Source organism: Microcaecilia unicolor, chromosome 2 (genome assembly GCF_901765095.1).
Source record: "Microcaecilia unicolor chromosome 2, aMicUni1.1, whole genome shotgun sequence".
Lineage (NCBI taxonomy): Eukaryota > Metazoa > Chordata > Amphibia > Gymnophiona > Siphonopidae > Microcaecilia > Microcaecilia unicolor.
Genome location: NC_044032.1, coordinates 8592235 through 8617140, shown reverse-complemented (window position 1 = coordinate 8617140; position 24906 = coordinate 8592235). Strand labels below are relative to the sequence as shown.

At 43.0% G+C, this 24906-nt stretch overlaps 1 protein-coding gene across 1 annotated transcript in view; it reads left to right on the top strand.

Annotated features, from left to right (window-relative positions):
- The first annotated feature begins 24421 nt into the window (after window positions 1–24421).
- LOC115461775 (CD5 antigen-like) overlaps window positions 24422–24906 on the top strand; it is a 73653-nt gene continuing 73168 nt past the window's right edge. Inside the window, exon 1 of the mRNA XM_030191820.1 lies at window positions 24422–24526. The gene's annotated coding sequence lies outside the window, so the exon portion shown is untranslated. The remainder of the gene's footprint in view (window positions 24527–24906) is intronic.

Genomic DNA, 24906 nt, shown 5'->3' with positions numbered 1-24906 from the left:
TGTAGTAAGTTCTGGGTGTGTGCACACCACACGTTAAAAATTTATTTTTTACCACGGACAGGGCAAATCTGGGGTGGAGAGTGAATGTGTCTGTGATGCTATTTAACATATCTATAAATGATCTGTTACAATGGAAATTGGAAAGATGAGTGACGTGATTAAATTTTCAGATGACACAAAACTATTCAAAGCTGTCAAAACGCATGCGGATGGTGAAAAACTGCAGGAAGACCTTACGAAACTGGAAGACCGGGCATCCAAATGGCAGATGAAACTTAATGTGGACAAATGCAAAGTGATGCACATTGGGAAGAATAACCCGAATCATAGTTAGCTGATGCTAGGGTCCACCTTGCGGGTCAGAACCCAAGAAAAACATCTAGGTCTCAATGTAGGTAATATGCTGAACTCTTCTGCCCAGTGTGTGGCTGAGGCCATACAAACGAACAGGATGGTAGGAATTATTAGCAAAGGGATGCAAAATAAGACCAAAAATATTATAATGCCTCTTTATTACTCCATGGTGCGGCCTCATCTTAAGCATTGCGTTCAATTCTGGCTGCCGTACTCAAAGAAAGATATAGCGGAATTAGAAAATGTTCAAAGAAGAGCGACCAAAATGATAAAGGCGATGGAACTCTTCTCGTATGAGCAAAAGCTAAAGAGGTTAGGGCTCTTCAGCTTGGAAAAGAGAAGACTTAGGGGGGATATGATTAAGGTCTATAAAATCCTGAGTGGTGTAGAACAAGTAAAGGTTAATCAATTTTTCACTCTTTCAAAAAGTACAAAGACCAGTGGACAGTATGTGGAAATAATTTTAAAACAAATAGAAGGAAATGTTTTTTCACACAAAGAATAGATAAAGTTCTAAAACACGCTACTGAAGGATGTGGTAATTACGGTTAGCATAGCTGGGTTTAAAAAAGATTTGGACAAGTTCCTGGAAGAAAATCCATAGCCTGTTATCGAGGAGGACATGAGGAAGCCACTGCTTGCCCTAGGATTGGTAGCATGAAATGTTGCAACTAATTGGGTTTCTGTCAGCTACTTGTGACTGGATTGGCCACTGCTAAAGCAGGATACTGGGCTAGATGGACCATTGGTCTGACCCAGTATGGCTATTCGTATGTTCTAGTCAGTTAGCTCAGCTACGATGCTGTATGCTTATTGATTACAGTGTGATTCATGCATGAGCCCTTAAAACCTACATGCTAATCTTTTTTTTTTAATGGTCATGTGCTAATGAGAACATTACTGCATGGCCATGAATACAAAAATTCAGAAATGCCATTTTACTGCTGTGCTGAAAATGGCCTTAGTGTGTGGGAAAGACCCGTGTAAGGATATGGTAAGGCAACTTTTAGTGCTGCTTTGTAAAAGGGTCCCTTGTTTGCTGTGCATCCCCTTTGTAGATAGAAAGTAGAAAATGGAATTGAGACGTTCAGGTTGGGAGGGGTCCAGTTCAAAACCTTTTCTAAAATTCATGGAGAGACTCATATGTACACACTTGCTATGTGGAGCAGAAGAAACCATTGTACATAACTACACAAGTATTGCCACACCGGGAAAGACCAAAGGTCCATCAAGCCCAGTATCCTGTTTCCAACAGTGGCCAATCCTGGTCACAATTACCTGGCAAGATCCCCAAAAAGTACAAAACATTTTATACTGCTTATCCCATAGTATAGCAAAAGAGAGGGAACAAAGTACAAACCAAAGTCCAATCCGTTAACAAAATACAGTGGGGGAAATAAGTATTTGATCCCTTGCTGATTTTGTAAGTTTGCCCACTGACAAAGACATGAGCAGCCCATAATTGAAGGGTAGGTTATTGGTAACAGTGAGAGATAGCACATCACAAATTAAATCCGGAAAATCACATTGTGGAAAGTATATGAATTTATTTGCATTCTGCAGAGGGAAATAAGTATTTAATCCCTCTGGCAAACAAGACCTAATACTTGGTGGCAAAACCCTTGTTGGCAAGCACAGCGGTCAGACGTCTTCTGTAGTTGATGATGAGGTTTGCACACATGTCAGGAGGAATTTTGGTCCACTCCTCTTTGCAGATCATCTCTAAATCATTAAGAGTTCTGGGCTGTCGCTTGGCAACTCGCAGCTTCAGCTCCCTCCATAAGTTTTCAATGGGATTAAGGTCTGGTGACTGGCTAGGCCACTCCATGACCCTAATGTGCTTCTTCCTGAGCCACTCCTTTGTTGCCTTGGCTGTATGTTTTGGGTCATTGTCGTGCTGGAAGACCCAGCCACGACCCATTTTTAAGGCCCTGGCGGAGGGAAGGAGGTTGTCACTCAGAATTGTACGGTACATGGCCCCATCCATTCTCCCATTGATGCGGTGAAGTAGTCCTGTGCCCTTAGCAGAGAAACACCCCCAAAACATAACATTTCCACCTCCATGCTTGACAGTGGGGACGGTGTTCTTTGGGTCATAGGCAGCATTTCTCTTCCTCCAAACACGGCGAGTTGAGTTCATGCCAAAGAGCTCAATTTTTGTCTCATCTGACCACAGCACCTTCTCCCAATCACTCTCGGCATCATCCAGGTGTTCACTGGCAAACTTCAGACGGGCCGTCACATGTGCCTTCCGGAGCAGGGGGACCTTGCGGGCACTGCAGGATTGCAATCCGTTATGTCGTAATGTGTTACCAATGGTTTTCGTGGTGACAGTGGTCCCAGCTGCCTTGATATCATTGACAAGTTCCCCCCTTGTAGTTGTAGGCTGATTTCTAACCTTCCTCATGATCAAAGATACCCCACGAGGTGAGATTTTGCGTGGAGCCCCAGATCTTTGTCGATTGACAGTCATTTTGTACTTCTTCCATTTTCTTACTATGGCACCAACAGTTGTCTCCTTCTCGCCCAGCGTCTTACTGATGGTTTTGTAGCCCATTCCAGCCTTGTGCAGGTGTATGATCTTGTCCCTGACATCCTTAGACAGCTCCTTGCTCTTGGCCATTTTGTAGATGTTAGAGTCTGACTGATTCACTGAGTCTGTGGACAGGTGTCTTTCATACAGGTGACCATTGCCGACAGCTGTCTGTCATGCAGGTAACGAGTTGATTTGGAGCATCTACCTGGTCTGTAGGGGCCAGATCTCTTACTGGTTGGTGGGGGATCAAATACTTATTTCCCTCTGCAGAATGCAAATAAATTCATATACTTTCCACAATGTGATTTTCCGGATTTAATTTGTGATGTGCTATCTCTCACTGTTACCAATAACCTACCCTTCAATTATGGGCTGCTCATGTCTTTGTCAGTGGGCAAACTTACAAAATCAGCAAGGGATCAAATACTTATTTCCCCCACTGTATATAAGAATAAAGACGTTACCCCTTGGCACTTTTTATTTTTGCTCTTCATACTGCTTATCCCAAAAATAGTGGATATTCCCCAAGTCCCTTTCGCAAATCTCTGAAAACCTATCTCTTCAACAAGGCCTATCATGAGAATCCATAGCTTAACTATAACACTTCACCACTCCACCCTACTCTGAATGATGCCTTTCTATAACTGTCTGCTTAGTTCTTCTCTGTCATTCTCGATCTCATTGTAATACCAACTGTATCTTTTACCCTGGAATGGCGATGCCATAACAGGTCTTTGTAAGCCACATTGAGCCTGCAAATTGGTGGGAAAATGTGGGATACAAGTGCAATAAATAAATAAATAATGGTCTATGGACTTTTCCTTTAGGAAGCCGTCCAAACCTTCTTAAAACTCCGCCAAGCTAACCGCCTTTACCATATTCTCTGGCAACGAATTCCAGAGTTTAATTACACGTTGAGTGAAGAAACATTTTCTCCGATTCGTTTTAAATTTACTACGTTGTAGCTTCATCGCATGCCCCCTAGTCCTAGTATTTTTGGAAAGCGTAAACAGACGCTTCACATCTACCCGTTCAACTCCACTCATTATTTTATACACCTCTATCATATCTCCCCTCAGCCGCCTTTTCTCCAATCTGAAGAGCCCTAGCCACTTTAGCCTTTTCTCATAGGGAAGTCGTCCCATCCCCTTTATCATTTTCGTCGCCCTTCTCTGCACCTTTTCTAATTCCACTACATCTTTTTTGAGATGTGGCGATTAGAATTGAACACAATTTTCGAGGTGTGGTTGCACCATGGAGCGATACAAAGGCATTATAACATCCTCATTTTTGTTTCCATTCCTTTCCTAATAATACCTAACATTCTGTTTGCTTTCTAAGCCGCAGCAGCACACTGATCAGAAGGTTTCAACGTATCATCAACGACGACACTTAGATCCCTTTCTTGGTCCGTGACTCCTAACGTGGAACCTTGCATGATGTAGCTATAATTCAGGTTCCTCTCTCCCACGTGCATCACTTTGCACTTGCTCACATTAAATGTCATCTGCCATTTAGACGCCCAGTCTCGTAAGGTCTTCTTGTAATTTTTCACAATCCTGTCGTGATTTAATGACTTTGAATAACTTTGTGTCATCAGCAAATTTAATTACCTCACTAGTTACTCCCATCTCTAGATCATTTATAAAATGTTAAAAAGCAGTGGTCCCAGCACAGACCCCTGGGGAACCCCACTAACTACACTTCTCCATTGAGAAAACTGACCATTAACCCTACACTCGGTCTTTTAACCAGTTTTTAATCCACAATAGAACACTACTTCCTATCCCATGACTCTTCAATTTTCTCTGGAGTCTTTCATGAGGTACTTTGTCAAATGCCTTGTGAAAATCCAGATACACAATATCAACTGGCTCACCTTTATCCACGTGTTTGTTCGCCCCTTCAAAGAAATGTAGTAGATTGGTGAGGCAAGATTTTCCTTCACTAAATCCATGTTGACTTTGTCTCATTAATCCATTCTGTTGAATATGCTCTGTAATTTTGTTCTTAATAATAGACTCTACCATTTTGCCCGGCACCAACGTCAGACTCACCGGTCTATAATTTCCCGGATCTCCTCTGGAACCTTTTTAAAAAATCAGCGTTACATTGGCCATCCTCCAATCTCCTGGTACCACGCTCGATTTTAAGGATAAATTACATATTTCTAACAATAGGGGAAAGGGTGGGAAAGGGAAATGGGACTTGATATACCGCCTTTCTGAGGTTTTTGCAACTACATTCAAGGTGGTTTACATATATTCAGGTACTTATTTTGTACCAGGGGCAATGGAGGGTTAAGTGACTTGCCCAGAGTCACAAGGAGCTGCAGTGGGAATCGAACTCAGTTCCCCAGGATCAAAGTCCACTGCACTAACCACTAGGATACTCCTCCACAATAGCTCCGCAAGCTCATTTTTCAGTTCTATCAGTACTCTGGGGTGAATACCATCCGGTCCAGGAGATTTGCTACTCTTCAGTTTGTACAACTGCCCCATTATATCCTCCAGGTTTACAGAGAATTCATTAAGTTTCTCTGACTCGTCAGCTTCGAATACCATTTCTGGCACCGATATCCCACCCAAATCTTCCTCGGTGAAGACCGAAGCAAAGAATTCATTTAATCTCTCCGCTACGGCTTTGTCTTCCCTGATCACCCCTTTTACTCCTCGGTCATCTAGCGGTTCAACCGATTCTTTTGCCGGCTTCCTGCTTTTAATATACCTAAAAAAAAATTTACTATGTGTTTTTACCTCCAATGCAATCTTTTTTTCGAAGTCCCTCTTAGCCATTCCTTATGTTGTTTCTTATTATTTTCAGTCGGTTCCTCCTTCCATTTTCTGAAGGATTTTCTTTTAGCTCTAATAGCTTCCTTCACCTCACGTTTTAACTACACCGGCAAAAAGCAAAATAGCGTTCACTTACCAGAGAAATGTCCTCTTCTCTCGGAACGTCTCAGAAAGTCACAATTATTCTGCACTATTATTTTGAGGGGAGGAAACACTAAGGGGCCCTTTTATGAAAGCTTACCACAGGCTTGCAACGTAGGAATTTGGCTCTAGCACTGGGCTCTTGGAGGAGCCTGGTGGTATTTCCAACCCCCATCAGACACCATTCCCAGTGCTGGAAAATGGGTTTTAAAAAAAATATTTTATAGCACTGGGGGTGTGGCCAGTGTAATCGGCGCTACCAGTTACCACCGGGCTCCCCCAGGAGATGGCCACATAGCAAGTAACAGCCATATCCTTTTTTTTTTACAGCCTTTTACCTGTGGCAGGGCCCTTTTTATGACCATATGGTAAAAGGAACCCTAAAAGAGGCAAAAGTCATAGCAATAACTTTTTCAGGTATACCAGAAGCAGAAAGCCTGTCAGCACTGACTTGATTCAGAAGGAAAATGATCTCAACTTTCACTGCACTTTCTCATGCTTCTATCTGTCCCACCATCTCCCCATATTCCTTATCTCTTCCTTCTTCCTTTTAGCCTTTCACTTTGCCTGTTTCTCCCAGCCTTCTGTATTCCCAATCTTTCCTCATCTCTCCATCTCTGCTCTGTGCTCATCTCTCACCTCCCCATCTTTCCATCTCTCCGACTCCATGATTTTCCACTTTCCAGATTTCTCTGTTCTCTCACGTTCCCCTCCAGTCTTCCACCATCTCCATGTTTACCTTCTCTCACCTTCTTTTGTCCAATCATTCCTCTCGTCTTCCTTTTCTCTGTCTTTCTGTGCCCCTTTCATTCTTTCCTAGTGAGTCAGACAATTCAGTGCAGTTCTGCTGGTCTCTGTGGCTTCGCTTTCAGTAATAGTAGTAGTAGTAGCTTGTAATAAAATACTGGAGAAATGTGAATGTCCGGACCTGGACCATTCCACTTCTTACATTCAATCCGTATGCAAAATGTTTGATTCTGAATCACTTTAACTGCAGTGGGCTATGCAATAAGGTTGTAATTATGAAACAATTTCAATTTTCACCATAGATCTCCTGTTGAAGTTCGTCGTAATGCCTCCTGCGCAGTGCTGTCTGTTGAAAGACTACTTGACTGGAGCTGCCACTCTCAGCATCCCTGGATCTGTGAGAAACCAACTATCCAGCTGCACTTTGATCCTGATCGTAATCTTCCTGTGATATCGGTTAATGGTATAAAACAGACTGAGATCACTAACGAGAAAGTGCAACAAGGGACGAGGCAACATGAAGGAAATTCTCTAAGGGTGCACTAGAACGAGACAGAAAGTGTCTATTTGAAGCTTATTCTATAAAGAAAAAATAGTGCTTTTTTTAATAAATTACTATTATAAGCCACCTTATCTGCACCTGCTTTGCAGGAATGGACATTGACACCAACCACAGGAGCTGGTATTAATGCTCATATCTCGACTGCAAAAGAATGTGCATAAATTATAAGATTTTCTAATCTCTGTGTATGACCCACCCGTGCTCTATCCAGACTCTAACCCATGGGATATACACCCGCAAAGTACACACCACAATATATTTACACATGTTTAGAGAATACTGTTCAGCTGGAAACTTCTATTGTATGTGCAAACGGGCTCAGAAATGCATGGAAATGACTGGAATACTGGCATTCTTATCTGTCTCACCACCTAAGCAGCTCCTTATATAATTATCCCCCCATGTGATCTTAATCTAGATACAGATTAATTAGCTCTGTCTGTTTGCCTATCTCTGATTCAGGAATCTTTATTGAATTGACATCATATGATATCATATTTTGTACATGTGTCTGCAAAATAAAGAAATTAAAGAATTTTATTCATTCATCAACTATTTGCTATGCAGCCATTCAAAATTGGTGTCATCATCATGGTGGTTTACATTCCAGTAAAATCTTCACAATAGGCTCCTTAACATGGGGGTGGGGTGGGGAGGGGGTAAGAGAAAGAGCTCTAGATATGTGCTTACATGGTAATCTGGCACTAGGACGACCCTCTATGTGAATACTGATATCTCTGGTATAAGACTCAGTCTTCTGTATAGAAATACTAAGACAGCACAGGTGGTGGAGGAGTATCCTTGTGGTTAGAGTTCCAGGGGACTGGAGAAGAGTCGATGTGGTCCTCTCCTCAAAAATAACAACAGAGAAGACGTGGGAAACCACAGGCCTGTAAGCCTCAATTCAGAGATTGGAAAAGTAATGTAGGCACTGCAGAAGGAAAGGATAGTGAACTTCCTAGAATCCAATGGGTTGCAAGACCCAAGGCAACATGGTTTTACTAAAGGAAAATTGTGTGAATGAATCTGATTTCTTTGATTGAATGACCAGAGAATTGGATTGAGGACACAGGCTAGATGTAATCTACTTGGATTTCAGCACAAGCCTTTGATTCGGTTTCTCAGAGCATGCTTATTAATAAATGGAGCAATTCCCACTGCTACTCCTTGTGATCTTGAGCAACTCACTTAACACTCCATTGCCTCAGGTACAAACTTAAATTTATGAGCCCTCCAGGGACAGGGAAATACCCAGAGTACCTGAATGTAACTCACCTTGACTTGAGCTACTACTAAAAAACAGTATGAGCAAAATTCTAATAAAAGAGGATCTAGTGGGGTTTTCTTGCCAGGGGCGGCCTGACCATTAGGCCACCTGAGGTGGGGTTTTCAGGTGCCACTCCTCAGGGAGTGGCATCTCCCCCTTCCTTTCTCCACCCCTTTTGCATCATTTACCTGTTGTTTCATCATGTTTCAAGAGCCAGTGGCGGCAGCGATTCCCGCCTCTTCCCTTGACTGTAGCTGCTTCTCTGATGTAACTTCATGTTTCACTAGAGGCGGTTGGTGCAGGGCAGCCTATGGGAATCGCTGCTGGCTTTTGGAACATGACGAAACAAGGTAAATGTTGCTAACGGGTTGAAGGAAGGAAGGGGGTGGTATCTCGGCTCAGGAGGGAGCCGCATATTGGTCCGGGGGGGGGGGAGGGGGGAGAAGCAGCATCTTGGCCCGGGGAAGGAGGAGTGGCATCTTAGATCCGCCTCAGGCGGCAACTTGCCTTGGGCCACCCCTGCTTTCTTGCCTGGTGGCAGGATACAACATATTTGGCTACTACGGTTGCTGTTTCTCTTCTTTGCCCCAGCATTAAACACTTTCCCCTGCACATTTGTTTCTGGGAAATCTTTGATTCATTTCATTACATTAAGGTCTTTCAGCCCACTACAACCAACAAGTTTTAAGCAGAGAACATCAAAAAGAAGACCATACTACAGATTATTATACAGAATAATCACAATCTTGAAATCAAATACAACATCTATAGATTAAGAAACATATTTTCTAAAAAGAAAAGTCTTTAGTAGTTTCCGAAACTCTTAATAGTCCAGGAAATGTGTTAATTTCTCCGATACCCTTGTATTTGTGGTTTCCAGTTCAGTTTCTGTGTCTGCATCTTTCTAATTTGTGACTATTATTCTACATTTAGTAGGGAATGTGAATTCATTTGAAACAACATGGGAAACAGGAAAACCCCTGAAGTGTCAGTTCTTAAATTTCAAGGTTTTCTTTTTTTCCTATCTTAATAGCTATTAGGTACAAGCTACTGCAGCCTTGAACCATGGGTTGGAAGCAGTTATTCTGCTTGGTGGTGGTGGTGGAAGGGTTAATAGCCAGCCTTTTCCTAGCTGTGTCTTGTGTTTCTGGTAATCTTAGTTCCTGTTTCCTGCCGCTTAGGTGCCTTTTTTTTTTTAGCACCACAGCGGCAATGTTATTCATCATTTGTTTCTTTTACCAATGGTCTTTTTAAAGACCATCTCATGTTTATTTTACCAGATGCATTGCCAAGGAGAAATGTGATTGCCAAGTATATATATCAAGACTCCTGAGGCAGGCACATATGTGCTGAAACATGGTACCGTGTCAGGTCAGCTTAAAACAACTATAATTTCACTTTGGTGTCCTATGCCTGTTTAAGTGTCTGATCCAGTTCCCTACTACTACTATTTAGCATTTCTATAGCGCTACAAGGCGTACACAGCGCTGCACAAACATAGAAGAAAGACAGTCCCTGCTCAAAGAGCTTACAATCTAATAGACAAAAAATAAAGTAATCAAATCAATTAATGTGAACGGGAAGGAAGAGAGGAGGGTAGGTGGAGGTGAATGGTTACAAGTGGTTACGAGTCAAAAGCAATGTTAAAGAGGTGGGCTTTCAGTCTAGATTTAAAGGTGGCCAAGGATGGGGCAAGACGTAGGGGCTCAGGAAGTTTATTCCAGGCGTAGGGTGCAGCGAGACAGAAGGCGCGAAGTCTGGAGTTGGCAGTAGTGGAGAAGGGAACAGATAAGAAGGATTTATCCATGGAGCGGAGTGCACGGGAAGGGGTGTAGGGAAGGACGAGTGTGGAGAGATACTGGGGAGCAGCAGAGTGAGTACATTTATAGGTTAGTAGAAGAAGTTTGAACAGGATGTGAAAACGGATAAGGAGCCAGTGAAGCAACTTCAGGAGAGGGGTAGTATGAGTAAAGCGACCCTGGCGGAAGATGAGACGGGCAGCAGAGTTTTGAACCGACTGGAGAGGGGAGAGGTGAGTAAGTGGGAGGCCAGCAAAAAGCAGGTTGCAGTAGTATAAACGAGAGGTGACAAGGGTGTGGATGAGGGTTTTGGTAGAGTGCCAGTCCTTGTTTTTTGACTTTGTGGGATCTTTGTGTTCTTTCTACTTTTTGTGTGTGTTTGTGTGGTGGGGGAGGGGGGGGGGTTGCCAGTATGATCCATCTAGGCGGCCTAAAAAGGAGCTAATCTGCCACTCCTTGCAGGTTACACCCATCTGTGCACTGTTAGAGGTGTGAAGGTCAGTTAAATTTTGCTGTGATTTTAACCTTTCTGTATAGAAATCTTCCATGTTTGTACCACGCATTTGTGAATTCTTTCATAGTTTTTGTCCCGTCACCTCTACCAGGAGGGTATCCCAGGCATCTACCGATCTCTCTGTGAAAACGTATTTCCTGATGTTACTCCTAAGTTTACCATCCAGCAATATTCAATGTTTGTCCTCTACATCTACCACTTCCCCATCTCTGAAAAGACTTGTTTCTATATTAATATCTTTCAAGTAATTAAAAGTCTCCCCGCGCCTCCTTTCCTCTAGAGCATATTCAGGTGTTCAAAGTATCTTCTCATATGTCTTTTAGTGCAAGCCACATACCATTTTTGTCACCTTCATCTGAACCGCTTCAAGTCTTTTTATGTCCTTAGCAAAATAAGGCCTCCAAAACTGAACACAGTACTCTAAGTGGAGCCTCACCAACAACCTGCACAGGGGCATTAGCACGTCAAGTCCATCACTCTGCATTTCTCACATTAAACTTTAATTGCCAACGATTAGGCCATTTTTCTAACTTTTAGTACAACATTTTTCATGTTTTCTACTCTATTGCAAATCTTCATGTCACCTGCACAAAGGCAAATCTTTCCTTTAGCAATGTTGCTCACAAATATATTGAATAGATTTAGCCCCAGTAGTGAATTCTGAGGTATTCTACTACTTATCTTTCTTTTGTCTGAGTGAATTCCAATTACTACCACCCTCTGCTGTCAGTCAACTAGCTTGTAATCCAGTTCACCACTTTGGGTCCTAACTTCAACTTGCTCTGTTTATTAATAACCCTCCTCTGAGGAACCAAATCAAAAGCTTTGCTGAAATCCAAGTAGGAGACATGTCGATCCAATTCTCTGGTCATTCAGTAAAAGAAATCACAGATTCATTCACACAATTTTCCTTTAGTAAAACCATGTTGCCTTGGGTCTTGCAACCCATTGGATTCTAGGAAGTTCACTATCCTTTCCTTCAGCAGTACCTACATTACTTTTCCAATCTCTGAATTGAGACTTACAGGTCTGTAGTTTCCCACGTCTTCTCTGTCGCTCTTTTTGAGGAGAGGACCACATAGACTCTTCTCCAGTCTCCTGGACCCTTTCCCATCTTCAAGGAATTATTAAACAAAAGGCCCGTTGTGAAAGATCCTTCCCTCCGCCTGAGGGTCTTCGGGATCTTGCCTCCGCCCTGGCCACTCAGCCTCCCGGCCCACTGCAGTCCACAGGGCAGGGCTCAAAGAAAATAAACTTCAAAAAGGTAAAAGTCACCAAGCTCCTTTATTGTCAGGGATTCACAGTCCAGTAACTTTCAAAAGGAATCCTGCAGCCCTTCAAAACAGTTGCTCCTGTTTTCCTCTCAGGGCCCAGGTACAGCAGAAACACCAACACATCCCCTTTCAGTTGCTGCACAAATCAGTTGAAGCCAAATTAACAGTCCCCACAGATAGGTTCCTCTGTAGTCCAACTGCACACCCCAAAAAGAATCCCTGTATCTTGTCCACCCCCACGGGGTTTCTGCAAACAGTTCAAAACACACAATTCTGTGGGCCCCAGCCCACAAAAAGAAAAAAAAAACACTGTAGCTTACTTTCCCCTCCCCCACACACAAAAAAGGTTTGTTTTCCCAACAGTTCAAAATCTACAATGCTTAGTGCCTTAGCACTCAGTTCAGACACACAGTCTTTTCAAGGAACATAGCCTGAACTCTTTTGGGAAAGAGGAAAAGATCCCCCCCTTTCTGGGTCACTCTGTTACTTCACTGACCCTCCTCCCGCATGACCTTTCCCCTTTCCACTTTCAGCCCAGCTCTGACACCAAGAGTTCACCTGGTTTTTCAGTTTAGCTTTCAAGGCATGAGCCCAGGCAGAAAGGTCCATGGGTTCCTCAGAGCCTGCCTCCTGCTCCTTCTCTCCAGCAGCCTGCCAGTCCATGGGCTCATTCTCCTCTACTCTGGACAGCTGTTCCTCTCTTACTTGATTAGGTTCCAGGTGCCCCTCCCTTGCCTTGTCAGAGCCTTCTCCCGGGGAATGCTGGGGCCCATAATCCTTATACCAGGGTTTTCCCCGGGGATGCTGGGAAATGTAGTCCTTCTCCCACCTCCATTTTCTAGGGGGCACTAACTTTTCCCTTCTCCCTCTCTCTCCCTGAGGAATGATTAAAGGTAAGGCTCTGCTCTGTCTCCCTCGGCTCTTGAGCCTCCTTCCCTCTCCCCCCTCCACTTCCATCTGTTCAAAACCCTTATCCTCCCCTTCACACCATAGTTTCCCACGTCTTCTTTATCACTATTTTTGAGGAGAGGACCACATTGACTCTTCTCCAGTCCCCTGAAACCTTTCCCATCTTCAAGGAATTATTAAACAAATTATTAAGCGGATCATCGAGCCTCCTTGAGTTCCTTCAATATCTTCTGATGTATTTTATCTGGACCTATGGTTGTTCTTACACACTTTCTAATGTGAACAGTGCAATATCCACACCATTCCCATATATAACGTTGTCACTGATTGTGGCTCTTTTCTAGAATCTTCTTCCACGAACACAGAAGTACTTGTTCAGCATGTCCGCTTTTCCTTCATCATTCTCCATACACCCTTAACCATTAAGCAAAATAAGCACATGCTTAGGGCACCAATGAGTTTTTCCCCTAGCTATCATGCCCTTAACTCTTTCACTGCCATCTGCCACACCCATTATCCAACATGAATTTCAGTGTTTTTCTAATCATTATAAATATATATATGATGTTTTGATTTGTACAATGTTATTTCTTAGCACTTATTGTGTCCTTCCCGTTAAACAATGGAAGGGCTGGGCCCATCATTGTTGGGCTGTGCTTAGGGCATCGGACTTAATCTGGTCCTGTCTCCACATAGCGATTTTCAGCATCTTTCAGTCTTACAATTCCATTTCTAGCTTTCTTCTAGCTGAACGCCTCTGGAGGAAATCTTGCACCCATACCGACATCATTCATTACAAATTCATGCTATCCTCCTTCCAGTCCTCCCTATTCCTTGCCAAACAGAACTATTACACCCAATTGACTAATTCCCTCAACTCCAACCCTCGTCGTCTCTTCGCCACCCTTAACTCCCTCCTCAAAGTGCCCTCCGCTCCCACCCCCCCCACCTCTCAACTCTCTCCTCAATCACTGGCTGACTACTTCTGCGACAAGGTACAGAAGATCAACCTCGAATTCACTACCAAACCACCTCCTCCTCCTCACCCATTAACCCACTCCCTCAACCAACCAACCCAGGCCTCCTTCTCCTCTTTTCCTAATATCACCGAAGAGGAAACTGCCCACCTTCTTTCCTCCTCGAAATGCACCACCTGTTCCTCTGACCCCATCCCCACCAACTTACTTAACACCATCTCTCCCACTGTCACCCCCTCCATCTGTCATATCCTCAACTTCTCTCTCCACTGCAACTGTGCCTGACACCTTCAAGCATGCTGTAGTCACACCACTCCTCAAAAAACCATCACTAGACCCTACCTGTCCCTCCAACTACCGCCCCATCTCCCTCCTACCCTTCCTCTCCAAGATACTTGAACGCGCCGTTCACAGCCGTTGCCTTGATTTTCTCGCCTCTCATGCCATCCTCGATCCGCTTCAATCCGGTTTTCGCCCTCTACACTCGACAGAAACGGCACTCACTAAAGTCTGTAATGACCTGTTCCTTGCCAAATCCAAAGGTCACTACTCCATCCTCATCCTCCTTGACCTATCCGCCGCTTTTGACACTGTCATTCATAATTTACTTCTTGCCGCATTGTCCTCATTTGGGTTCCAGGGCACTGTCCTCTCCTGGTTCTCCTCTTATCTCTCCCACCGTACCTTGAGTACATTCTCATGGATCTTCCTCCACCCCCATCCCGCTCTCTGTCGGAGTTCCTCCGGGATCTGTCCTTGACCCCTTCTTTTTTCAATCTACACCTCTTCCCTGGGCTCGCTGATCTCATCGCATGGTTTCCAATATCACCTTTATGCTGATGACACCCAGCTTTATCTATCCACACCAGAAATCACTACGGAAACACAGGCCAAAGTATCGGCCTGCTTATCCGACATTGCTGCCTGGATGTCCAACCGCCACCTGAAACTGAACATGGCTAAGACCGCGTAACAATATCTAGGTCTTCCAGATCCTGCACTTTGTTGCTTAGGCTGCAAGTATTTGCCCTAAAAAAAGACTGAAGGTCCATCAAGCCCAATATCCTGTTTCCAACAGTGGCCAATTCAGGTCACAAGTACCTGGCAAGATCCCAAAAGAGTAAAACAGATTTTATGCTGCTTCTCCCAGGAATAAGCAGTGGATTTTCCCAAGTCCATCTTAATAATGGCTTATGGAGTTTTCTTTTAGGAACTTGTTCAATCCTTTTTTAAACCCTGCTAAGCTAACTGCTTTTGCTACATTCTCTGGCAATAAATTATACACTGAGTGAAGAAATACTTTCTTTGATGTGTTGAAAATATACTACTTAGTAGCTTCATTGCATGCTCTCTAATCCTTGCATTTCAAACATTCTACTTCACTCAATATTTTAGAGACCTCTATCAAGTTCCCCTCCAAGCTGAAGAGTCCCTGTTTTCCAAACAGTGGTGAAGCCAGGTCACAAGTACCTGGCAGAAACCCAAATCGTGGCAACACTCCATACTACAAATCACAGGGCAAGCAGTTTCTTTCCATGTTTGTTTCAATAGCAGACTATGGACTTTTCCTCCAGGAATTTGTCCAAACCTTGTAGTTCCCTTTAATAGGCTCTTTTACAGCACATGTCCAGTTCCCTGTCTTTTATGGAACTGTTTCTATTGGCTTGCCTTGTTCTCTGTGCATACTGGGCAAGTTGCCTCCCCCCCCCCCCCCCCCCCCCCCCCCCAATCTTCTCTCTCTATTGGGTCTGTTAGAGAATCTGCAACATATTTCCTGTAGATTGAAATGATCATAAGAAACAAGATGGCAAGCGATCCGCAAAATCCAACGTGGAGACAAACAAAGCAGATCAATCAGTGATATGGTTCAAAACTTTATTTTCAGAGATTCGCCCGACACAGACTGTGTTTCGCCCACAAGGGCTGCGTCAGGGGCTCTACAAAAGCAAATAAAATCAAATACAATTAAAAACATATATATTTGTATAATACTATATCCTAAAACGTTAATAATGAAAAAGAAACCATATCAGATATATAAAATCAATCAAACATTTGGAAGGAGAAATCAAATATCGTCGAGGAAATAAACATAAATACTTGCATAAACCTATGTTTACAAACATACAAATTTCAGTAACACAAATAAGACATAATCATAAATTCTCTGTTATGCATATGATAATTGTCTGAAATAGAGATAACTGATTTAGATAACATATGAACAATAGTCCAAACAATAATTAACATAATACAATCATATATAAAGAATCGGACTCACAACAATTATAACAAAATACCTCATACAAATTTATCACTCAATAAAACTCGCAAAAAGAATTATATGGCAATATATATTTATAATACATTTAAAATGTCAGTTATAATTATATATATACAAAAAAAGGTAAAATAGAATATTAAAAGGACCAAAATAAATCATATGATTCAACAAGACAACGGCCACACAGAAAAGATTCTATGGCAATACTTATTTAAAACTAGTAAAAAAAGGCCCGTTTCTGGAAGGAATGAAACGGGCGCTAGCAAGGTTTTCCTGGGAGTGTGTATGTTTGAGAGAGAGAGCCAGAGTGAATGTGCAGGTGTGTGACAGAGTGAGACTGTCTGTGTGACAGTGTGTGTATGAGAATGAGAGTGTGTGGCAGGGCCCCCCGGCCCTCCCCTGTTCCTAATGCCCCTCACCCCGTTCCCTCCCCTCCTTTTCCTCCTCCTTCCCACACTTTGGATTCCTTAAGGCTTTCAAGTCTATGTACCCCCGTTGCCCTAACGCCCAGTATCCAGATACCCCACCGCTTTCCTCCTCACCCCTCCCCCAAGATGTAATACTTTCACGTCCTTCATTTTTTTTTAAGTGTCCTATCTACCCTGTGTACAAATGCCCGGCATTCAGATTGTGTTCCTCTCATAAATTTTCATTGCTTTCATTCATTCAGAACTTGCCCCCCCCCCCCCCCCCCCGAACACTTTTGGTTCCTTCAGACTTTGAAAACTGTCCTATGTACCCTGTGTGCTAATGGACAGCATTGAGATTGTTTTCCTGTCCCAAATTTGCATGTCTTTCAGTCATTCACAACTCCCCCCCCCCCTTATCCAGTTTAACACTTTCATTTCCTTCAGTCTTTTAAAACTCTCCTATCTACCCTGTGTACAAATGCCCGGCATTCAGATTGTGTTCCTCTCGTAAATTTTCATTTCTTTCATTCATTCAGAACTTGCCCCCCCACCCTGAACAGTTTTGGTTCCTTCAGTCTTTTAAAACTGTCCTATGTACCCTGTGTGCTAATGGCCAGCATTGAGATTGTTTTCCTGTCCCAAATTTGCATGTCTTTCAGTCATTCACAACTCCCCCCCCCCCCCCCCCCCACCTTCTCCAGTTTAACACTTTTGTTTCCTTCAGTCTTTTAAAACTCTCCTATCTACCCTGTGTCCTAATGGCCAGCATTCAGATTGTTTTCCTTTCCCAAATGTTCATGTCTTTCAGTCCTTCAGAACTCCCCCCCTCCCCCCATTTAACACTTTCGGTTCCTTCAGTCTTTTAAAACTCTCCTATCAACCCTGTGTCCTAATGGCCAGCACTCAGATTGTTTTGCTTTGCCAAATTGTCTGTCACTGAGGTCACTGAGGTCAGTGCGTGCCTGCCTAGCAGACCACTTCCGGCAGGCACGGTCCCAAGCACATCCTGTTGGAGGTGAGAATTATTATATAGGATGTCATTTGTTATCAGTTATCTCTTTCAGAAAGGAATGGCATATATGTTGGATGAATACCTTAATAGGAGAAATCTATTACTATAATGTTACTTGAAAACATACATAATCAAAATAATAAAAACATAGATAACTCCCAATAGTCCAAGCAGGACATGAGATTGAAAGGTAAAAAAACCAGCAGGGTGCTTTCCTCAATCAAGGTGAGGACACTGCAAACAAATTGCGAAAAGTAAGAGAAAAGAAGAAGAAAAAACTTTCCATATGCTACTTGGAGACTTTAAAAAAATGTATATATATATTTTAAAAGTTAAATCTTCCTTTAATAATGATAATAAATCGCCATAGCAGTTGTTATCTTATTTAATAAATAGAGAGCTAACATAACACAAACAGGCTATATACATAGAGCTCTCAATCTCTACACTTGCCTTAGCAAACCATTACTTACTACAAAGAACTAACTAGCAACAGTCCACTATAGAAAGCAAAGTGAAACTGTGATTCTATCAAGATTTCATCAGTATAAAAGTATAAACAGCATTACTACTCAGCAGCATATGGCTGAAAATCTTCCAGCCTTTTTTGCATGAGAGAGAGAGCTGGTTGAGAACAGACTCCCAGTTTGCAAGGCAAAAATCTTGTCCAGGTTATACCTGTGAGATTCTTACCTTTAAATCCTTACTGCTGATGTTGCTTAGCGGAGGTGTGGTTCTGAGGCTTTTTTTGTCCCCTCATATTACGTGGGTGCTTGTGTTGTGCGAATATTGATATGTAGGACTCAAATACAAATCAACCTATGCATCCAGCTTCTCCTATATAAGCACGCAGCTTTGGAACACACTACCAAACGCCGCAAAACAACGTATGACCTACCAAACTTCCAGAAATCACTAAAGACTATCTTGTTCAAAAAGGCATACCCTAACGATCCAACTTAAATGCCTGAATCCTGCAACACAACAATACTAATACTTGAACTGGACACAACTTAGCGCTTCCTCCTTTCTATTCCCTTATGGGTCTGTCACACATGCACCTTATTAAACCACTAGTGAGGAAGGCCCATTTCAAATCGCAATGAAACAGGCGCTAGCAAGGCTCCCCTCTGTCCCTTTTTGTCTCCGTGTCGCCGGCCCCCCTGCAGCCTCCGTGCAAATGTGTGACCCTGGCCCTTTTGGCACGCCCCCGTGTGCTCCGCCCTCGACGTCATCGTGTTTTGACGCGAGGGCGGAGCAGAGGTACAGTGCAGTACAACGTTAGAGCTGAGAATGTGCTCCGCCCTCAACGTCATAAGGTTTGACGCGAGGGCGGGGCCCACAGACTGTGATTTTGTGTGGCTTCAGAGCTTCGAACTTACGAACCCGGCTTCAGTGACGTCAGTGCAAATAGAACGTTGAGGGTGAGTTTTATATATATAGATAATATCACTCTGTATTTGTCATACCGGAAAGGCGATCGCCTCACAGTACTATGTAAGCCACATTGAGCCTGCAAATAGGTGGGAAAATGTGGGATACAAATGCAACAAATTAATAAATAAATAAAATAAAAATGTATCATCTAGACTGAACATTTGATTGGTACAAAATAAGTACCTGAATATATGTAAACCGCTTTGAATGTAGTTGCAAAAACCTCAGAAAGGTGGTATATCAAGTCACATTTCCATTTCCCTATTTGGTGAATTGTGCTTATATATGTTTTCTGGGGAGTGTGTTATATAGCAGTTGAAGTGAGTTTCTCTCTCTCTTTCTTTGCTATTTTTGTAAAACTGTTGTACAGTTCATCTGTCCAGTGCATCTGAACAATGTCCTTAACAAGCAATAACGGGCCATGATTCGGTATTATTATTAACATTTGTATAGCACTACCAGACGCACGCAGCGCTGAACACTTGACATAGAGAGACAGTCCCTGCTCAATAGAGCTTACAATCTAAAAATAATACAGACAGACAAGACAATTAAGGGCGAGGGAAGTACTGGGTGAGAAAGGAACATGGGGAGGGCAATTGAGTAGTGGCTAGGAGCCAAAAGCAGTGGTGAAAAGGTGGGTTTTCAGCATAGATTTGAAAACAGGTAGAGATGGAGCTAGACGTATAGGCTCAGGAAGTCTATTCCAGGCATAAGGTGCCGCAAGGGAAAAGGAACAAAGTCTGGAGTTAGCAATGAAGGAGAAGGGGGACGACAAGAGAGATTTGTCCAGTGAGTGGAGTTCACGGGGAGGAATGTAATGAGAGATGAGAGAGGAGAGGTAATGGGGGGCTGCAGAATGGATGCATTTAAAGGTCAGTAAGAGAAGTTTGAACTGTATGCGGAATCGGACAGGGAGCCAGTGAAGTGACTTGAGGAGTGGGCTAGTGTGGGTATAACGATTTTGGCGGAAAATAAGTCATGCTGCAGAATTTTGGACAGATTAGAGAGGAGAGAGATGGCTGAGAGGAAGACCAGTGAGAAGTAAATTGCAATAATCCAAACGAGAGGTGACAAGCGTTTGGACAAGGGTTCTGATAGCGTATTCAGAAAGAAAGGGGCGGATTTTGCTAATGTTGTAGATAAAGAAACGACAGGTTTTGGCAATCTGTTGAATATGCACAGAGAAGAAGAGAGAGGAATCAAAGATGACTCCAAGGTTACGAGCCGAGGAGACAGCCATTAACAGAGATAGAGAATGGGGGAAGAGGGGAGGTATTAGTTACAAGATCCGAGACAACATTGTTTTACCAGAGGGAAATCGTGCCAAACGAATCTCATTGAATTCTTTGATTGGGTAACTGGAGAACTGAATCATCGACGTGCTATAGACGTAATCTACTTAGATTTTAGCAAAGCTTTTGACACGGTTCCCCACAGGAGGCTCTTAAATAAACTAGATGGGCTGAAGATAGGTCCCGAAGTGGTGAAATGGATTAGGAACTGGTTGACGGTCAGACGACAGAGGGTGGTGGTAAATGGAGTTCGCTCGGAGGAGGGAAAGGTGAGTAGTGGAGTGCCTCAGGGATCGGTGCTGGGGCCGATTCTGTTCAATATATTTGTGAGTGACATTGCCGAAGGGTTAGAAGGTAAAGTTTGCCTATTTGCAGATGATACTAAGATTTGCAACAGAGTGGACACCCGGGAGGGAGTGGAAAGCATGAAAAGGGATCTGAGGAAGCTAGAAGAATGGTCTAAGGTTTGGCAATTAAAATTCAATGCGAAGAAATGCAAAGTGATGCATTTAGGGAGTAGAAACCCACAAGAGACTTATGTGTTAGGCGGTGAGAGTCTGATAGGTACTGAGGGGGAGAGGGATCTTGGGGTGATAGTATCCGAGGATCTGAAGGCGACGAAACAGTGTGACAAGGCGGTGGCCATAGCGAGAAGGTTGCTAGGCTGTATAGAGAAAGGTGTGATCAGCAGAAGAAAGGAAGTGTTGATGCCCCTGTACAAGTCGTTGGTGAGGCCCCACCTGGAGTATTGTGTTCAGTTTTGGAGGCCGTACCTTGCGAAGGATGTTTAAAAAACGGAAGCAGTGCAAAGAAAAGCTACGAGAATGGTATGGGATTTGCGTTCCAAGATGTATGAGCAGAGACTTGCTGGCCTGAACATGTATACCCTGGAGGAAAGGAGCAACAGGGGTGATATGATACAGACGTTCAAATACTTGAAAGGTATTAATCCGCAAAAAAATCTTTTCCGGAGATGGGAAGGCGGTAGAACGAGAGGACATGAAATGAGATTGAAGGGGGGCAGACTCAAAATAGATGTCAGGAAGTATTTTTTCACGGAGAGGGTGGTGGATGCTTGGAATGCCCTGCCGCGGGAGGTGGTGGAGATGAAAACGGTAATGGAATTCAAAAATGCGTGGGATGTGCATAAAGGAATCCTGTGCAGTAGGAATGGATCCTCAGAAGCTTAGCCGAAATTGGGTGGCGGAGCAGGTGGGGGAAGAGAGGTTGGTAGTTGGGAGGCGAGGATAGTGGAGGGCAGACTTATACGGTCTGTGCCAGAGCCAGAGGTGGGAGGCGGAACTGGTGGTTGGGAGGCGGGAAATACTGCTGGGCAGACTTGTACGGTCTGTGCCCTGAAAAAGGCAGGTACAAATCAAGGTAAGGTATACACATATGAGTTTATCTTGTTGGGCAGACTGGATGGACCATGCAGGTCTTTTTCTGCCGTCATCTACTATGTTACTATGTATTCTAGTAGTTGCATGCACAAAATCTACTGCATGAATCTTCTAAGGAGCGTAGACATGGAAGGGGCATGGGAAGTCAGGGACATACCCGGGATGAGCCGGTTACTATCATTTGCATACCAGCCATTAACACCCTAGTTCTAAACAGAGCCCTCAAAACTGCACTTGCAAATTTGGGCAGAAATGTAATTGTTTGATGAGACGATTGGCATTGATTATTGGGTAAGAATCAGTCTTTGGTGCTAATTGGCAATAATTGGAATTTACGGCTGAATCTTTATAGTCACTATTCTATGAAGATGTGTGGGAAAATTTTTCTGTACAGATATGAAAAGGGGGCAAGACCATGGGAGGAGCATGGGCAGGAAAGGGGCATTCCCAGGATTTGGGCACAGTGTTATAGAATTCAGGGGATCGGTACCTAATTTAGGTTTAGGGATTTCGGTTGGTGTAAATCCTCCTGCCCAAAATTGAGTACGGATCCTGGTTCTAAGCGGTAATCTATAAACGGTGCCCAACTTTGAGCAGAAGACTTCAACGTCTTGTCCATGATGACATCTAAATCTTTTTCTTAGTTGTTGATTCCTAAAGTGGAACAAAGCACGAAGTAACTATGATTTGGATTATTCTTCCCAATGTGCATCATGCATTTGTCCACATTAAATTTCATTTGCCACTTGGATGCCCAGTCTTCCAATTTCCTAAGATCCTCCTGCAATTTTTCATAGTTTGCATTTATTTTAACAATTTCGAATAGTTTTGCGTTATCTGCAAATTTAACTATCTCGCTCATCATTATTCCAGATCATTTATAAATATGTTAATTATATTGTTCCCATTCCAGATCCCTGGAATACTTCACTATTCACCTTCTTCCACTGAGAGAAATGGCGGTTTAACCCTACCCTCTATTAACCAGTTCCCAATCCACAACAGAACATTGCCTCCTATCCCATGGCTTTATAATTTTCTCAGGATTCTCTCATGAGGACTTTGTCCAAAGCTTTCTGAAAATCTAGATACACTACGTTAACCGGCTCACCTTTATCAATATGTTTATTCACATCCTCAAAGAAATGAAGCAAATTGGTGAGGCAAGACTTCCTTTGGCTGAATCCATGCTGACTCTGTCCCATTAAACCATGTTTATCTATGTGTTCAGTAATGTTATTCTTTATAATATTTTCCACTATTTTGCCCAGCACTGACAGGAGGCTGATTACATCCTTAATACTGGCAATCTCCATTCCATTCAGGCTGTTTATTACTAGAGAAAGTGAAATTACCTAACTACAATTAAGGTGGAGGAGTAGCCTAGCAGTTAGAGCACGGATCTTGCAATCCAGAGCTGGCCAGTTCAAATCCCACCACTGCTCCTTGTGATCTTGGGCAAGTCACTTAACCCTCCATTACATCATGTACAAACTTAGATTGTGAGCCCTCCTGGGACAGAGAAATATCCAGAGTACCTGAACGTAACTCACCTTGAGCTACTACTGAAAAAGGTGTGAGCAAAATCTAAATAAATAAATAAAGATTCTAGAATTCTAAACAATAACAAGATTCCAATTCAGAATTTCAAAGTGTAGCAATATTCCATGTAGAACCCCAAAGAGTAACAAGATTCTTTGGGGTGGAGGAGTGGCCTAGTGGCCAGAGATGGCTAGTTCAAATCCTGCTGCTGCTCCTTGTGATCTTTGGGCAAGCTACTTAACCCTCCATTACATCATGTACAAACTTAGATTGTGAGCCCTCCTGGGACAGAGAAATATCCAGAGTACCTGAATGTAACTCACCTTGAGCTACTACTGAAAAAGGTGTGAGCAAAATCTAAATAAATAAATACTAGTTTGCTACTATTTCAGATTCTACATGGAATGTTGCTAGTGGAGGAGTGGCCTAGTAGTTAGAGTACAGGTCTTGCAATCCAGCAGTGGCAGGTTCAAATCCCACTGCTGCTCCTTGTGATCTTGGGCAAGTCATTTAACCCTCCATTGCCTTAGGTACAAACTTAGATTGTGAGCCCTCCTGGGACAGAGAAATATCCAGAGTATCTGAATGTAAGTCACGTTGAGCCACTACTGAAAAAGGTATGAGCAAAATCCAAATAAATTATTGGAGATTCTGTTGCTACTATTTTACATGGAATGTTGCTATTTGAGATTCTATATGGAATGTTGATATTATCTGAGATTCTACATGGAATGTTGCTACTATTTGAAATTCTGTTGCTACTATTTGAGATTCTACATGGAATGATGCTATAATGGAGGAGGGGCCTAGTGGTTGTTAGATCACTGGTCTTGCAATCCAGAGGTGGCCGGTTCAAATCCCACTTCTGCTCCTTGTGATCTTGGGCAAGTCACTTAACCCTCCATTGCCTCAGGTACAAACTTAGACTGTGAGCCCTCCTGGGACAGAAAAATATCCAGAGTAGCTGAATGTAACTCACCTTGAGCCACTACTGAAAAAGGTGTGAGCAAATCTAAATAAAATAAACTGCATCGCAGTGGACTCTCACAAGCCCCTCTCCCCTCCCCCAAAGAGTTACAATCTGAGCTCTAAACTTTGCAAAGTAGCAAAGTGCAAATTTGAGCAACTGCTGGCAGGCAGACAGCTGAATACTTGGGAGCTGTCCAAGATATGAAGCTTCTAAAAAAGTTCAGCTTTGGGATGTGCTTCCACTCCTCAAGCGACAGCATCACAGAACCCATCTAGTAGCAGTTACTGGAGGACCCTCATTAAAGGTAAGACATTTTCCCTTTGTTCCTGGTGTTTGAAAACTCTAATTTTAGACCATAAAGTGTGTGAAAACCAGAGTGTGATTGCATTGGACTTTGCAGCCTCACAATGAGATAACTCAGATTTTTAAGGGGTCTATTGTTACCATAGGTTTTTGTTTTTTTTTACATTTTGGGTATGATAAATGTCTGTTTTTATTGCTTCTTGGAGTGGATCATTAATTGAATGGATCACAGAGAGTGTTTTTCTGCAGCACCAATTAATAATATCACTTATCAAGTATGTATAGGAAATTAATGTGATGAAAAGGAAAGATCATTTTGTGCCTAACACTGAATCTCCTGCCAATACTAGTAAGTCTCTGGTTCAGGACGGCTTCTGCAGT